The sequence below is a fragment of the Erinaceus europaeus genome, chromosome 21, assembly GCF_950295315.1.
Source record: "Erinaceus europaeus chromosome 21, mEriEur2.1, whole genome shotgun sequence".
Taxonomy (NCBI): Eukaryota; Metazoa; Chordata; class Mammalia; order Eulipotyphla; family Erinaceidae; genus Erinaceus; species Erinaceus europaeus.
In genome coordinates, this window is record NC_080182.1 from 28,744,840 (window position 1) to 28,762,507 (window position 17,668).

Here is a 17,668-nt window from a genome sequence, read left to right on the forward strand (position 1 = left end):
TTGCTTCCCCGCTGAACATGGGCGTTGACTGGTCGGTCCATACTCCCAGTCTGCTTCTCTCTTTCCCGAGGAAGCAGTTTTGTGGTTGATAGCTGCCTGCAACATTATTCTTCGGTTCTGTTTGTGAGTTTTCAATTGACTTAAATACCTTTATTTATTTATTGGATAGAGACAGCCAGAAATTGAGAGGGAAGGGAGAGATAGGGAGAGAGACAGAGAGACACCTGCAGGCCTGCTTCACTGTTCTCAGAGCATTTCCCCTGCAGGTGGGGGCAGTGGGCTCGAACTGGGTCCTTGTGCATTGTCACATGTGTGCTCGGCCAGGTCTGTCAGCACCCGGCCCGCTCGGCCAGGTCTGTCAGCACCCGGCCCCTCGACATCACTCTGGTCTTTCATTTGCGCGAACTCTTTGGCCTTAGTTCCCGAGTTCTCCTCTTCCTCCTCTTCCTCCTCTTTCTCCTCTTCCTCTTTCTTCTCTTCTTCCTCCTTTTCTTCCTCCTCTTCCTCCTCCTCTTCCTATTCCTCCTTTTCTTCCTCTTCTCTTCTTCCTTCAATATATTTTGTCTATTTTATTTTGGGTAGAGACAGACATTGAGAGGGAAGGGGCAGACACCCACAGCCCTGCTTCACCACCTGCAGGTGGGTGTCGTTCAAGTTCGGAGCCCCGAACCCTAACCCTAACCCTAACGACAGGTGGGGACTGGGGCTTTGAACCCGGGTCCTTGTGCACTGTGGTGTGAGTGCTCTACCAGGGGCACCACCACCCGGCCACCCAGTTCCACTGAATTTCTCAAGTTCAGGTAAATATGAAAGTGCGTACTTCAAACTGGGATATAAAAAATCCAAGAAACAATGGAACAGTTGGGCTGTAGGTTAGTGGGATTCCGAGGGCCCTTTGGCAAGCCTGTGCTCACCATTCACACGGCAGTGCCCTGGCTCTCTGTCTGTGGGGCTGAGGGGGCGGCACTGGAGAGGCGCAGGTGGCAGCTTGTGACATGCCGTGGGAACAGCACTGACAGGAGGTGGGGGAGGCAGCCTGCCAGCCCCAGGGCTGAGTTTGCTCTAAGTTGGTTGGTTGAGTCCCCAGCTACAGGGACCCGTCTGGTGGCTGAATGGCTCACAGTTAACCGTAGAGCACAGAGTCATTGGTACCTGTATCACATTTCTCAGCTTTCCACATAACACCCTAACCCCCCACCCAGGTCCTCTTCCACCATCAGACACCAGGACCTCAGAGCCCCCACCCTCACCCTAGAGTCCTTTACTTTGCTGCAGTACACCAACTCCAGTCCAAGTTCTGCTGTGCGTTCCTTCTCTTCTTATTTCTCCACTTCTGTCCGTGAGTGAGATCATCTCACTTCAAAGGATTCCTTCAAGCTCATTCCAGACAAAGTGAAGAAAGTGACTTCATCGTTCTTCACAGCTGAGTAGTATTCCACTGTGTATACAGACCACAACTTGCTCAGCCACTCGTCTGCTGTTGGACACCTGGGTTGCTTCCAGGTTTTGGCTATTACACATTGTGCTGCTATGAACATAGGTGCACACAGATCTTTTTGGATGGGTGTGTTTGGTTCCTTAGGATCTATCCCCAGCAGAGGAATTGCAGGGTTATAGGGCAAGTCCACTTCTAGCCTTCTGACTGCTCTCCTCAGGGGTTGGACCCATTGACATTCCCACCAGCAGTGTGGGGGTGGGGGGGTTTAAAAAGTCAAATTGTCAGCCTGTGACAGGCATTATGGTCCTTTTTCTTCTTTCACTAAAACACAAAGGCATGTCCTCCTCCCAAAGAGTAAGACTGTTGTTACCTGGGTATTTTTGTAAAGGGGAGAAGTTTCATCATATTTAGCTGTAGAATTGCAGACCAAAAGAATCAGAGAAAAGATCTGAGGATGGAGCTGTCTTGAAAAGCAGAGCAGACAGCACTGGCCATTAGTGTGACTTATCTCTGTGAGGGCCTGAGTGGGACAGCTGGGCTCTGAGGGAAGCCGAGGTTGGACAGAGCCGTGGATGGATAGTTCTCGGCATGTGCTCTGCTCTCAGGGCTGCTCAGGATGTGTGTTCTTTCCTCCAGCCGGCGATGCTCAGGGGGCCTGGGGAGGATGAGGCAGCAGGCGGCAAAGGGTCTAGGGGTTTCTGGGAATAAACAAGTTAGGGAACAGCCCCCCTAGAGGGGCAGGCAGTGACAAGGAGCCCCAGCTCCGAGACAGGGAGGCCTGTCAGCAAGGGGAGAGCCACTGCCCCTGGGCTGGGGGGCACTGCGCACAGACCTCCTGACTGACACTGGGGTGCCCCCACCCCCACTCCCAGTCAGGGGCGGTGTCTGTCCTGCTCTGTCACCAGCTGTGGGCGTCTCGGAGGCTCAGAAGGCCGGGCATCTTCTGCCCTTGCAAACGCCTGAGCCTGGGGGTTTCATGACCCAGCTCTGAGCTCTGAGCTGTTCCTGTCCCATCAGCTCTGGCAAAGCCTGATTTATTTTATTAAAAAAATTTTATTCCCTTTTATTGCCCTTGTTTTATTGTTGTAGTTATTATTGATGTTGTTGTTGGGTAGGACAGAGAGAAATGAAGAGAGAGGGGAAGTCAGAGAGAGGGAGAGAAAGACAGACACCTGCAGACCTGCTTCACTGCTTGTGAAGCGACTCCCCTGCAGGTGGGGAGCCGGGGGCTCGAACTGGGATCCTGGTCCTTGTGCTTTGCTCCATGAGCTCTACCGCCTGATTCCCCAAAGCCTAATTTATAACCACACGCCATGGCACATTGTGGCTGTCACTTGTCACCAAATATAATCATGGAGACAGGGAGCAAGGTTTCCCATGGACAGGCAGCAAACTGGCACATGTGGGGCTCCCTGCTAGGGCGCTGGCATTGCCCTCCCCTTGAGGGGGCACTGGTCTCCGTGACGACATAGGGCTGGCCTTGAAGGCTCCCTGTGTGTCCTCTCCCGCAGCAGCCTCTGAGCGAGGTGCTCGCCTGGTCCGCCTCCCCTGGCGCAGCCCAGCTGAGCAGACAGGTCCTGCCAGTTCTCATTGTTCCCAAGCAGCTTTTGAAACTTCCCGGTCGGTAGACTACACAGCTACGTGACTGTTTTACTTTATTGATTTTGGTGGTGTTTTCATCTTGTCTGGGTTCATTCCACCAGCTCCTTGGGGATCTGGAGCTCTGAGGAGAGTGTGGAGGGGACAAGACTTGGAGAGAACTCACACAACAGAAAGAACCCCCAGCCTAGGCCCCCGGAAGCGGTCATCTCAGTGCCCTCTGAAACATCATGCACAGTTATGTCCCCTTAAATAATATGGGCCTGGCCCACCCAGTAAGTGGGTTTGAGCCCCTGGTCCCCACCTGCAGGGGAAAGCTTCACAAGTGGTGAAGTAGGTCTGCAGGTGTCTGTCTCTCTCCCTCTCTCCCTCCCTCTCCTCTCTCAGTTTCTCTCCTGTCCAGTAAAATGAAAAAAAAGGCTGCCAGGAGCAGTGGACTTAGTGCCAGCACCAGGCCCCAATGACAACGCTGGAGGCAAAAATAAATAAAATAAAATAAAAGGTAGTGGTGGGGGGCACAGGGTTAGATAGCATAATGTTTCTGCAGAGACCCTCATGCCTGAGGCTTCAAAGTTCCAGGTTCAAACCCCCCACCCCATTCACCATTATTCAGAGCTGAGCAGTGCTCTGGTTTTTTAAAAAAAAAAAGCCAGTTGGCAACTTAAACCTGCAGAAGGAAGGAGTCAGTTCTGCAGGACAGACTCTCGCTTCAGGCATCTAGTGGAGACCCCTCACCCCAGGGGCTGCTCCTCAAGCCTCTGCCAGGAGGGGTGATTCAGACACCCCCAGTCCTGTCCAGCTCAGAAATGTTGGGCCTAAGGTGATGCCCCACCCCCAGTATGTCCTCGAACCTGGATCCTTGTGCGGGTCCTTGCGCTTAGTACTATGTGTGCTTAATCCGGTGCGCCCCACTGCCTCCCCCCTCCCAACAGAAATGTTCAATATTGAATGAAGTTGTCAAGTAGGTAGATTGACACGGGACAGTTTCAGTGTAAAAAGCCGGCATTTCACAACTTTCTTGAACAATGAAAATTGCACCAGCCAGGTCTAAGCAGTTGATGACAGAGGCACAACTGGTTGAGTGCACCTGTTACCATGAGCAGGAACCTGGGTTCAAGCCTCTGCCCCCGGTCTGCACCTGCAGGGGAGAAGCTTCACGAATGGTGAAGCAGGTTTGCAGGTCTCTCTCTTTCTCTCTCTCTCCCTCTCTCTCTCTCTCTCTCTCCCCTGTGTCTTTCTCCCCTCTCAGTTTCTCTCTGCCTGCATTCAATAAGTAAATACAAATTTTTTTTTTTAAAGAAGTCGATATAACAGAAATAGTATCTAAAGGGCTGGCTGAATGTTGGAGATGGTTTCTGCATTTCTCTAAAAGAATGTTTTTATATTTATTTATTTTCCCTTTTGTTGCCCTTGTTGCTTTTTTTAATTGTTGTTGTAGTTATTACTGTTGTTATTGATATTGTTGGTCTTAGATAGGACAGAGAGAAATGGAGAGAGGAGGGGAAGACAGAGAAGGGGAGAGAAAGACAGACACCTGCAGACCTGCTTCACCGCTAGTGAAGCGACACCCCTGCAGGTGGGGAGCCAAGGGCTCGAAATGGGATCCTTATGCCGGTCCTTGCGCTTCACGCCATGTGCGCTTAACCTGCTGCGCTACCACGTGACTCCCAGTTTTTGCAGTTCTGTCCAGCTGCTGTGTCCACCTGGGGCATGAAGATTCGCTCGCTAGGATGCTCATAAAGGCGGGGGGGGGGGGCACGTGACTCCTCCCTTACTGTGTCCTTTTTTTGTGCTCAGGACAATAAGCATGTGACAGCCACTGCACACTTCTCTGTTGGCTCTCCACTTTGAAATAAGATATTGGGGGGACCAGGTAGTGGTGCATCTGGCAGAGTGCACATGACCATGCAGAAGGACCCGAGTTCGAGCCCCTAGCCACCACCTGCAGGGGGAATGTTTTGCAAGTGGTGAAGCAGGGCTGCACGTGTCTCTCTGTCTCTCTTCCTCTGTCTCCCCTTTCCCGGTCTATTTCTGGCTGTCTTTATCCAAGAAATGAATGAAGATAATAGAAAAAAATTTGAGGAGAGAGAGACTATACAGGGCGCCCTCCAGTCACATGGTGCTGGGACCCAGCCAGGATCTTTGGATGCAAGTCCTGCACTCCACAGCTGAGCTCCTTCCTCCATTCACTGGCTTTTATTCAGTCCCCCACACCACCATAAACCAGAGCTGAGCAGTGCTGTGATGAAAAAGAAAAGAGAAGAAAAAGAATGCCATCAGCGAAGAACCCTCATCCCTTCCCCCTTTCTTTCCCCCCCCCCCCCCCCCCCCCCCCGCTGGTCTTAGCTTTTCAGAGCTCACCACTGTGAAGTCCCTTTTGTGGTCACTGCAATGCTTTTCACTTCATGGTCACTAAGTGACTGCCTTATCTCCAAGTATCGCATTTGCTGTGCAGACAGTAAGCCTGAAAAGGGGAACAAAGCAAGACCATGAGCCCTATCTGACCCCCAAGCAGCCCTCTGTCTGTCTCCCTGGCCAGGCTTGTGTTACAAGACCACTGGGCCTCTGAGACACTGGAGTCAGAGCAGTAGACTCCTCAGCCCTGGTCTCAAGTTCCTCCATCTCATTCCTCCATCTCGGGAACCTGGGCTCACCCTTGGCCCTGCCGCTTTAACTTGCAGGCCCTTCCGAGCAGAGTACTGGCACTGTGCCCTGGGCCTGGAGTCACCGTGTGTGTGTGTGTGTGTGTGTGTGTGTGTGTGCGCGCGCGCGCGGTTACCTACTGGCCGTCTGGGGTCCCAGATGGAGATGTGACCAGCTCTAGCTCGTGTGAGGGAGGAGGGAGGAGAGGACGGGTAGAGGCCCCGTGGGGGCTGGCAGGGTCCTGGGTGAGAATCCTGCCCGAGGAGGGAGAGAGACAGAGACAGAGACAGAGAGAGAGAGAGAGAGAGAGAGATCTGGGTGAATGAAACCTTGGACTCACACAAGGCCCCAAGTTTGATTCCCAGCAGTACATGTATCAGAGTGCTGCTCTGACTCTCTCCCCATCTCCCTCCCTCTCTCTTTCTCAATTATATATATATATATATGATAAGGGCTGGGAACACAGCATGAGGATTCTGCAAAAAACTTTCCTGCCTGAGACTCTGAGGTCCCTGGTTCAGTCCCCAGCACCACTGTTAGCCAGAGCTGAGCAGGGCCCTGGGCTCTCCCTGTCTCTGTCTCTCTGTATCTCTTTCATTAAAATAAAGCAAATAGGGCTGGGAAGACAGCCGATGGCTCTACAGAAGACACAGGGCTCTGCGACAACTACTCCTGCCTGAGGCTCTGAGGTCCCAGCCTCAGTACCTAGCACCACCATCAGCCAGAGCTGAACGGGGCTCTGGGCTCAGTCTCTCTCTCTCTCTCTCACTCTCTCTCTCATTAAAATAAAATAAATAATATATTTTTTAAAAGGTGGGGAGAGATATCTCTGCTAGCTTGGCCGTCCCACTCAAACAGCACAAGCGTGTGCATTAGCGTGTGCATGTCCGTGTGTGTGTGTGTGTGTGCGTGCGGGGGCGGGGGCGGGTCAGGGGGCCGGTGGGCTCACGTGGGCAGTGTGATGTTTGTCAGGTGTCCAGCCCAGGTTCCCTGCTATCTTGGAGGAAACTTCAGTCCTGTGGGCTCTTTTGCTTTCTGTCTCTGTCTTAAAATAACAGGGTCTGGGGGTGGCACACCTGGTTGAACACACATTACAGTGCGCAGGGACCCGGGTTCAAGCCCCTGGTCCCCACCTGCAGGGGGAAAACTTTACGAGTGGTGAAACAGGGATGCGGGTGTCTCTCTGTCTCTCTCCCTCTCTATCTGCCCCTTCCTCTCTCAATTTCTCTGTCTCTAATCCAATAAAATATCTAAAATATATATATATATATATATATATATACTAGGGGCCATATGATGGGGCACCTGGTTGAGTGCACAGGCTACAATGCACAAGCCCATGGTCCCCACCTGCAGGGGGAATGTTTTGCAAGTGGTGAAGCTGGGCTGCAGGTGTCTGTCTCTCTCCCTCCCCAGGTGTCTCTGTCTCTCTCCCTCTCCCTCTCCCTCTCCCTCCCTAGTCTCCTATGATATTTCTCTGTCTCTATCCAAATAAGTAAATATAAATATTTTTTTAAAATCCTTTCTATAAAAAATAGCTTAAATATCACATATTAAAATAATAATAATAATAATGGAATAAAAGAGGGGGCCAGACATTAAACATGTGAGTGGGGGGCGTGAAGGTGTGCTCTCCTCGTCCTCACAGAGCCCTGAGCCCATGGAGACTCCAGAAAGGGGGCCGATGCTGACCCGGACTGTTCTGAAAAACAAAAGTTAAAAACAACCGGGGAAGGCCTGGAGGTAGTTCAGTGTCAGATGCCCCAGGTTCGATCCCCAGTATCACCTAGGCCAGAGCTGAGCGGGCTCTCTTGTACCACTGTGCTCCCAGGAAGAGGAAGTGGGTGGAGCTGGTCTGGGTAGGTGCTGCCCGGGGGTCTTGTGCAGCCCCAGGGACTGGGGGGGTTGGCTCAGCGGTCACAGCCTATCAGGTCTGCACAGCTGGCCAGCTGCTTCAGCTCAGGTGTCCCGGGTCCCTCCCTGTAGGGCTCCTGCCATGATCCAGAGTCTCCCAGGTGACTCTGGGAGCTGCGTGTCCCCCACCTGGCTCCACAGCTGCCACCAGGCCCCTCCCCAGGTAACCGAGGCCGCCCTCTCCTCCCCCAGCCTCCTGGCTGGCACACGGAGTTTTTCCTGGTAGACAGCACAGCCTTATGTCCTGAGACCCCACAGCACCTCCAGCTCAGTGCTGGAGCCTCGGTGCTGGTGCCTCGGTGTTGCTGGTTTTCACTTTGACCTCTGTGGGATGAAGTGCTCCCCAGGGAGTGAACTTTCTCTCTCCTCCCTGCAGGAGTCTGCAGTCAGGACAAACGTCCCCTTCCCCCCCCCCCCCCCCTCTCTCTCTCTCTCTCTCTCTCTCATTCTTTCTTCTTTCTTTCCTTCCCTTCTATTTTTAGATTTTTATTTATTTATTTATTTATTTTGTATAGAGACGAGAAATTGAGAGAGGAGGGGGAGATAGGGAGGGAGAGACAGACATTTGTAGACCTGCTTCACTGCTTGGGAAGCTTTTTAAAAAATATTTATTTAAGGGAGTCGGGCTGTAGCGCAGTGGGTTAAGCGCAGGTGGCGCAAAGCACAAGGACCGGCATAAGGATCCCAGTTCGAACCCCGGCTCCCCACCTGCAGGGGAGTCGCTTCACAGGCGGTGAAGCAGGTCTGCAGGTGTCTATCTTTCTCTCCTCCTCTCTGTCTTCCCCTCCTCTCTCCATTTCTCTCTGTCCTATCCAACAATGACAACAACAATAATAACTACAACAATAAAAAAAACAAGGGCAACAAAAGGGAATAAATAAAATAAATATAAAAAAATTTAAAAAAGAAAAAAGAAAAAAAAATTTATTTATTCCCTTTTGTTGCCCTTGTTGTTTTATTGTTGTATATTATTGTTGTTGCTATTGATGTCATTGTTGCTGCATAGGACAGAGAGAAATGTAGAGAGGGGGAGAGAGGGGCGGGTTCCTTGTAAGTGGTAATGTGTGCGCTCAACCCGGTGTGCCACCACCCAGCCCTAAACACCCCCCTTTCCACAAACCTCACACTCAGCTCCTTTCAGAGAACAGCCCCCCCCCCCGTTTGTTTGTCCTTAGTGCCGTCCACCCCACTAGCAGCTCCTCAAGAGCCTGCAGGTGGATCACCTGATCAGGCCTGTCTGCCCATGGCCAGGTGTGAACCCAGGCGCCACATGGGTGTGCCGCAGCCCTGGGGGAGGCTCAGGTGCTGAGGTGTCTCTGCTGTCTCCTGTATTTCGGGCTCAGGAATAAAAGGAATGAAATAGCCAGTTCCAGGGTTGGGGTGGGGGCATGGTGGTGGTGTTGTTGATGAGAGAGGGGGAGAGAAAGACAAACACCTGCAGACCTGCTTCACCGCTTGTGAAGCGACTCCCCTGCAGGTGGGGAGGGGGGCTCGAACAGGGATCCTTACGCCGGTCCTTGCGCTTTGTGCCACCTGCGCTTAACCCGCTGAGCTATTGCCTGATTCCCTCATTTCTTTTATATATAGATTTTTCTCCCTATTAATGAAGAAGGGGAGAGAGAGGGCACATCGTTCTGACACATTGGATGCCAGAGAGCTGAACTCAGGACCTTGTGCTTGAGAGTCCACTGGCCACCTCCCAGGCCACAAGAGTTGATCTTTTTTAATTAGTTGATTTATCATTGGCTAGAGACAGAGAAATTGAGAGGGAAGGGAGACAGAGGAGAGAGACAGAGACACCTGCAGCCCTGCTTCACCACTTGCAAAACTCTCACCCTGCAGGTGCAGACCAGGGGCTCGAAGCCTTATCCTTATGCATGGTACTACATGTGCTTAACCAGCTGTGTGACTACCTGACCCCAAGCGTTGGTCTTAGTAAGGGACAGGGACTCCCACAATACCGAGTGCAAGTTCCTGGGTTCGAGCCCCTACTCTCCACCTGCAGGACAGAACTTGATGAGCAGTGAAGCAGGTGTGCAAGTGTCTCTCTGTCTCCTTCTCCGTCCTGTCAAAATTAGGAAGAAAAAAAAAATGGCCATCAGCACCGAGCCCCAGTAACAACCCTGGTGGCAATAAAAATAAATAAATCAGTAAGGCTGGGTGGTAGCGCACACGTCACAGTGCACAAGGACAGGGTTCGAGCCCCCAGTCCCCTCCTGCAGAGGGGGAAAGCTTCACGAGTGGTGAAGCAGCAGGGCTGCAGGTGCCTCTCTGTCTCTCTCCCTCTCTATCTCCCCCTTCCCTCTTGATTTCTGGCTATCTCTATCCAATAAATAAATAAAGGTAATTAAAAAATTCAAAAGGCCAGGTCTTGTCCTTCTCTGGGCCCAGGCATCTCCCGGCCCGAGAAATAGCTCCTGTGTCCCAGGACGACTTGCCCACACTGTCCCCTGGGTCTTTGCTCCTCTGTCAGTGTGTGGGGGGGTGTTGGCTGGCCCCCTCCCCAGGCTCAGCTTCCAGTGTGACCCAGATGGTCCTGAGCGAGCACTGAGTGAGCACCGAGCGTGGGACCACCTTTTAAAATTTTTTTAAAATATTGATTTCCTTTTGTTGCCCTTGTTGTTTTATTGTTGTAGTGATTGATATCGTTGTTGGATAGAATAGAGAGAAATGGAGAGGATGGGGAAGAGAGGGGGAGAGAAAGATAGACACCTGCAGACCTGCTTCACCGCCTGTGAAACGACTCCCCTACAGGTAGGGAGCCGGGGGCTCGAACCGGGATCCTTACGCTGGTCCTTGCGCTTTGCGCCACGTGCGCTTAATCCGCTGCGCTACCACCCGACTCCCAAGGGCCTACCTACCTTTTGTCTTTGGAAAGAGTAGAGGCCACCTGCCAGGTGTCCTGAAGGCAAGTTAGAAGTCGTGGCTGCTCTTTGTGTCTCTGGCCTTCCTGGTTTCCCAAGGCCTCAACTGTTAGTGGCCTTGGCAGAAAGCCCTGGAAGGTGTTTGCTCAGCCAGGGAGCCAGAGCTTCTGTGTCCACTGCCGCTCTCAGAGGGAAGAGTCTGGGATGGGGATGCCTCTCCCTGCTGGTTCCAGGCTGGATGAGACGGGTTCAGACCTGTGCTTTGTGAGCCGCTGAGCCCCCCCTGAGAGCCTCTGTAAGTAAAATCCAGCAGTCTGGGCAGACGTCTTGTCAAGCACGTGACCCAGGCTGGAGCCCCAGCACCATACGGGAGGTGACGTGGTCCTAGAGGAAGCTCTGGGGCAGTGGGGTCTCTCCCACTCTGTCCATATGAGGAAGAAGCCTCGGCCGGGGGTAGAGAAGCCCTGCTCCTGCCAAGAAACAAAACAAGATGATTCAAAATAAATTGTAAAGTAGAAGTTAAAAAAATTGAATAATATAAATGAAAATATAAAAGTAAATATGTAAATCAGATATGAATTAACAAATAAATCAGCCACTAGGGAAAGATAGAAACAGGTTTGGGCTGTGGATCCACCTGCCAACACCCATGTCCAGCGGAGAAGCAATTACAGAAGCCGGACCTCCCGCCTTGTGCACCCCATGATGATCTTGGTTCATATACTCCCAGAGGGGGAGAAGTGGCAGGGGAAGAGGACCAGAAGGTGAACTTGATGGAATTCACTGATGGATCAGAACTCTGAAAGAGAGGAGGGAAAAAAAGGAAGGGCATTCATCAGCAGAAAATGTAGAGGCATAGAAAGAAACGGGCAAATATATCTAAATACAGGTAGACAGTTACAGAAGTTAACAGTCAGGGAGTCAGGCGGTTAAGCACACATGGCGCAAAGCGTAAGGATCCCAGTTCGAGCCCCTGGCTTCCCACCTGCAGGGGAGTTGCTTAACAAGCAGTGAAGCAGGTCTGCAGGTGTCTGTCTTTCTCTCCCCCTGTCTTCCCCTCCTCTCTCCATTTCTCTCTGTCCTGTCCAACAACGACATCAATAATAACTACAACAATAAAACAACGAGGGCAACAAAAGGGAATGAGTTAAAAAAAAAAAAAGAAATAACAATCAGCATGTATCTGTGACCTTGGGAGAACCACTGCAATTTCCAGTGGAGAGAATGGGGACACAGCTCTGGTGGTGGGAGCGGTGTGGAATTAGACCCCTGTTAGCTTATAATTTCGTAAATCAATGTTCAATCACTAATAAAATAAAAAAGACTACTAATAAATAGAACATAAATTAAATAGTGGCTGGGTGGTGGCGCATCAGTTAAGCACACGTAGTATGAAGTGCAAGGGTCCTCACAAGGTTCCAGGTTCGAGCCCCCAGGTCCCCACCTGCAGGGTGGTCGCTTCACGGCTTGTGAAGCGACTGCCCTGCAGGTGTCTGTCTTTCTCTCTCCTACTCTATCTCCCCCTCCTCTCTCAGTTTCTCTCTGTCCTGTCCAATCAAATGGAAAATGGCCACCAGGAGTAGTGGATTCGTAGTGCTGGCATCAAGTCCCAGTGATAATAATAATAATAAATTAAAAAAATTAATAAAAAAAATCTAAGATGAACTGGTGCTTCATTTTCAGGCTGGGCCTGTGGATTGGGCAGGTGTCATGCAGGGCTGGGCAGGGCTATTGCTCTTGGAATAATAGCTACAACAATAAAAAAACCAAAGGCAACAAAAGGGAATAAGTAAATATTTTAAAAGAAAAGAAAGTAAGAGAGAGAAAGGGAGATTCTGCAGATAGTGAAAGGCTGTTTTATGAAGGGGTTGTGAGGCCAAATGGGCCTGTTTGTTTTTAAGGTTCTATTTATTTATTTATTTATTTATCCCTGAGAAATGATAGGAGGGAGAGAGAGAGAGAGAGAGAAAAAAAAAAGAGCCAGACATCACTTTTGCACGTGTGCTGCTGGGGATTGAACTGGAGACCTCATGCTTTCGAGTCAAATGCTTTATCCACTGCGCCACCTCCCGGACCACAAATGCGGCTGTTTATTGCGGGTCAACTCCAGCTTTGGCACAGCTGGCCCTTATAGTTCTTCAGATGTGAGCTATTTGGGACTTTTCCTCTGGTGCAAATCTTTGGCTTGGACTGCAGAAGTCAGCACTCACCTGGTCTGCAGGGATTCGTGAATGATTAGACTTGCTGAAAGTGAGTATCAGAACATTCCAAGTGTTCTGTCTGTGAAGGGTGTCTGCGTTGAATTTATGGAGCCTAACGTGTTTGCGGTAATGAAAACTACTAACGCTATCAGTGTTGCTTGCAAGAAGAGAGCTTGTAAAACTAACCAATTGTTGTACTTGGCGAGAGTGTCTCTTAGGAATGGTGTTCGTCAAAACAGTCTGGCTCATTGCAAACATCAAAGCTGGGTGGCACACCTGGTTCAGTGCACACATTACGGTGTCCAAGGACCAGAGTTCAAGCTCCCGCTCCCCACCTCTAGTGGGAGGAAGTTTCACGAGTGGTGATGCAAGGCTGCAGGAGTCCCTGTCTCTCTCCCTCTCTATCTCCCCCTCCTCTCTTGATTTCTCTGTGTCTCCAATAATCAAGAAATAAATTACTTTAAAAGAAAAAAGAAACATCAAGTCTGGACTGTCAGCTACTCTGTAGCTCACACTCACAGTAGAGTCCTCAAGTCCTTTAGTAATTGGCTGAATTGGTTTCTTAGTGTTTTGATCTCTGTGACTCTTGTTGACTGGATCAATATGTTGAAATGTGACCAGATTACGCAGTTTGCTTTCTCAAAATCCACTTTGCATGTTCAGATCTACCCCTAGAGGGCGCTGCTGTATTGAAAGTGTAAGTCTGCTTTGCTGCAGCAGTCTTCAGAACTTTTCCAACAGGTGACAAACCGCCAGGGTCTTACTGTCTTGCAGTAGAGGCTCTGGTTTCTGTTTACTAGACATCGAGTGTGCTGTCACTCAGAGATGACACTTCTATTTTATTTGTAATCAGAGCCAAGATATTGTTGTCTGATAGTATTTGCTTTTGAGAGACATAGATACTACTTTTGCTATTGGTCGTTCCAGTGTGAGAGCCGGGCAGTGGTGCACATATCACCACGCACAAGGACCCAGGTTCAAGCCCCCGTCCCCACCTGCAGGGAAGATGCTTCGTGAGTGGTAAAGCAGGGCTGCAGGTGTCTCTCTGTCTTTCTCTTCCTCTCTCTCTCCCTCGCTTCTCTATTTCTCTTTGTCTCTATCTAATTAAATAGTCAGAAAAAGAAAAAAAGTTATTTCCTTGAAAGTGACCCTAGTAACACTGAAGCTTGATAGAGAGTTTAGGTCCAGTGAGTTCAGGTCCGGAGCCGGGTGGTGGCGCACCTGGCTGAGTGTACATATTACAGTGCTCAAGGACCTGGGTTCGAGATCCTGGTCCTCACCTGCACGGGGAGAGCTTCCCAAGTGGTGAGGCGGTGCTGTAGGTCTGTCTGTCTGTCTGTCTGTCTCTCTCCCTCCCCCACCCTTCCTCTTAGTTCTTGGCTGTCTTCACCCAATAAATAAAGATTAAAAGAAAACTTTAAAAAATGAGAGAATTCAGGTACCATCACTGATAACCTGAGGTTTTTGCAATGAGGTGGTTTTAAAATTAAACACATTTTTTAAAAGTACTTTTTAAAAGAATATTATTTATTTATTCCCTTTTTGTTGCCCTTGTTGTTTTATTGTTGTAGTTATTATTGTTATCTGTCTTCATTGTTGGATAGGACAGAGAGAAATGGAGAGAGGAGGGGAAGACAGAGAGGGGGAGAGAAAGACAGACACCTGCAGACCTGCTTCACTGCTTGTGAAGCGACTCCCCTGCAGGTGGGGAGCCGGGGGCTCGAACCGGGATCCTTATGCCGGTCCTTGCACTTTGCGCCATGTGCGCTTATAAATCGTTATTTATGTGTTTATTTATTTTTAACCAGAGCCTTGCTCAGCTTTGGTATATGGTGGTGCTGGGGATTGAACCAGGGACCTCTAGTGCCTCAGGCATGAATGTCTCTTTGCATAACCCTTATGCTGTCTCCCTGTCTCCTACATTGTTTGTAGGATGAACTGGTGTCTGTTTGGCCTGCACCATGATTGAAACAGTGGATGCTTTTCTGTCTCCAACACGTTCAGTCTGGCCACCCAGCTTCCTCACGCCATTGCCTGACCCGGAAGCTCTGTAGTGGCCTCACCCTGTCCTGGCGTGGGTGTATTCTCTTAGAGTTTTTGAACTTTGAAGGTTAGATGGATGATAAATAATGTTTATGTCACTCCTCAGCCAGGTCTCACTCCTTTCCTAAGACAGTTCTGAGAGTAGAGTTCAGTGCTGCCCAGATGGTGAGAGCCCCCGGCCTCACCCCTGGGCATGTGCCTTACACCTGTCCTCCCCACGGCTAGTGAAGCTTGGCAGTAGTGTCCTTTTGTGAATTTCTGAGGTGCAAAGTCAGTTTTAGAGTTTATTTCCTTACAGCAGCGTGGGAGGGTTTTGATCAGCTGTTATGTTCCTCATGATCTTTGCTCATTATGAAACGCGTAGTTTCTCTTCTTGTTCCTAGTGACATGTTCTGTATCTTCCAAGCACATGTTCTGCTCTTCTTGGTTGGGCCTCTGTTGAGACAGGCAGTGAGTGGTGCACCTGGTTAAGTTCACCACTGCCATACAGTGCACAAAGGACCTGGGTTCAAGCCCCTGGTCCCCACTTGCAGGGAGAAAGCTTCCTGAGTGGTGAAGCAGGGCTGCAGGTCTCTCTGTCTCTCCCTCTCTATGTCCTCCTTCCCCTCTCAATTTCTCTTTGGCTTTATCTAATAATAAGTAAATAAAAAGATTTACAAAAATAAAAAGTGGCTCCCTATTCTAAACTAATATGAAAATACCTATATAGTTTTAAAGGTTTTATTTATTTATTTTATTTAATTTTAATGACACACAGAGAGGGAGAGAGAAAGAAAGAGAGATGCCAGAGCCCTGCTCAGCTCTGGCTGACGCTGTACAGGGGATGGCACCTGGGACCTCAGAGTCTTAGGAAGGAAAGTCTTTTGCAGAACCACCATGCAGTCTGAAAGTTTTTGTAATAAAAATATTTATGACAGTATTTGTTTAATGCTGTATATTTTGTACCCTGTCCTAACTTTAAAATGTTCTTACTTTTTATTTAATGTAGAGTGTTTTTTCTTAATTTTTAAAATTATCTTTATTTATTTATTGGATAGACACAACCAAAAATCAAGAGAAATATAGATAGGGAGCAAGACAGAGCAACACCTACAGCCCTGCTTCACTGCTTGCAAAGCTTGCCCCCCACAGGTGGGGACTGGGGGCTTGAACCTAAGTCCTTGCACACTGTAACATGTGCCCTCAACCAGGTGCACCACCGTGCAGCCTCCTCTTTTTTGTTCCTCCTTTTTTTTTTAATTTTCCCTTTGTTGTCCTTTTTTTTTTATTGTTGTAGTTATTATTGTTGTTGGATAGGACAGAGAGAAATGGAGAGAGGAGGGGCAGACAGAGAGGGGGAGAAAAAGACAGACACCTGCAGACCTGCTTCACTAACTGAAGCGACTCCTCTGCAGGTGGGGAGCCGGGGGCTCGAATCGGGATCCTTATACCGGTCCTTGCGCTTTGTGCCACCTGTGCTTATCCCGCTGCACTACCGCCTGACTCCCTCTTCTCCCTTCCTTCCTTCCTTCCTTCCTTCCTTCCTTCCTTCCTTCCTTCCTTCCTTCCTTCCTTCCTTCCTTCCTTCCCTCTTTTTGCCTCCAGGTTTATTGCTGGGGCTCAGTGCCTACACTATGAATCTGCTGCTTCTGGAGGCCATTTTCCCCATTTTGTTGCCCTTGTTGTTGGATAGGACAGAGAGAAATGGAGAGAGGAGGGGAAGACAGAGAGGGGGAGAGAAAGATAAACACCCGCAGACCTGCTTCACCGCCTGTGAAGCGACTCCCCTGCAGGTGGGGAGCCGGGGGCTCGAACCGGGATCCTTACGCCGGTCCTTGCATTTTGCACCACCTGTGCTTAACCTGCTGTGCTACCATCCGACTCCCCCAAACACTTCTATTGACACTTTATTGTGAGTACCTGACCCAGGTGAACCCCTGGCATGCCTCGGTATTTGGACATTGAAAAGAAATTGCTTGGTTGAAACCTTAAGCGGGACAGGAATCTTTGTGGGCGTTGTCCCCGGTCCATGGGACCAGCCAGCGTTTCGTGATGCTTTCTACTGGGAGTCTGTCAGCAGTGGCAGCTTAGAACCAAACAGCGATGGGAGCAGTGTGCACACTCCCAGCCCTGCAGCACCCACCCTCCAGCCTGTGACAGAGGCAGCTGGCCCTCCCGTGCTCCTCGCTGTGGCCAGTGTAGTCTAAGAGAGTCTAGGAAAGACAGTAACATCCGGGTCTTTCTGTGCTCAGGTCTGATGCCCACACCGCTGTTTGGGGGTTGAGGCTGCATATGGGATCTGCTCACAAGGTCCTGCCAGGAGGCCACCAGGCACCTTGGCTGGCAGGTTGAGTTTTAGCCTTCAAATGGAGATAATCACCCAAGGGGCTCTCCTCCCCTTCTCCTCCTCCCCCCCCTTCTCCTTCTCCCCCCCTTCTCCTTCTCCCCCCCTTCTCCTTCTCCCCCCCCTTCTCCTTCTCCTCCCCTTCTCCTTCTCCCCCCCTCTCCTCCTCCTCCTTCTTCATTTTCTTCTTCTTCTCCCTGTTGTTTCTTCCATTTCTCCTCCTCCCCCCTTCCACCTCCCCGTCCTCCTCCTCCTTCTCCCAGAGCCCTGCTCAGTGTGGGAGACTGAACCTGGGCGCTCTCTCCCAGCCCTACGCAGGGCTCCTTATGGTCAGTTATAGCGGCTGTGTATTTTGTACTGTTTCAGGGTTTCTCTCTGTCCGCTCTAGAGTATGCCTTCCATCTTTTCTTTTTTTTCTTCCAAGATCCATTTATTAGAGGGGAGAGAGACAGAACATGGGGTGCTGGGGAGTCCAGAGCTTTCCTGCAGTATCTTCTGACTTGTGCAGAAAGGCTTCCTGAAGCCAATTTCCAGACTCTGGTGCTCAGAGCCGTCTGCCATCTGGACAGATCGAACTTCTGTGTTGTCAGTGTGGGGCTTTTCACATGCTGAGGACAGTCAGTGATTCATTCAGCAAACAGCT

At 50.2% G+C, this 17,668-nt stretch overlaps 1 protein-coding gene and 1 long non-coding RNA gene across 5 annotated transcripts in view; one reads left to right on the forward strand and one right to left on the reverse strand.

The window, feature by feature from the left end:
- VGLL4 (vestigial like family member 4) overlaps positions 1-17,668 on the forward strand; it is a 104,894-nt gene that overhangs the window by 39,158 nt on the left and 48,068 nt on the right. The window lies entirely within an intron of this gene.
- Positions 1,696-11,083, reverse strand: LOC132535251 (uncharacterized). Of its 2 annotated transcripts, none has more exons than XR_009547022.1 (3): positions 10,456-11,083; positions 5,399-5,501; positions 1,696-2,093 (listed from the first exon to the last, which is right to left on the reverse strand). It is a non-coding gene; the product is annotated as an uncharacterized LOC132535251 (long non-coding RNA). The 2 variants fall into 2 exon arrangements; XR_009547021.1 differs by lacking the exon at positions 1,696-2,093 and adding an exon at positions 2,713-3,161.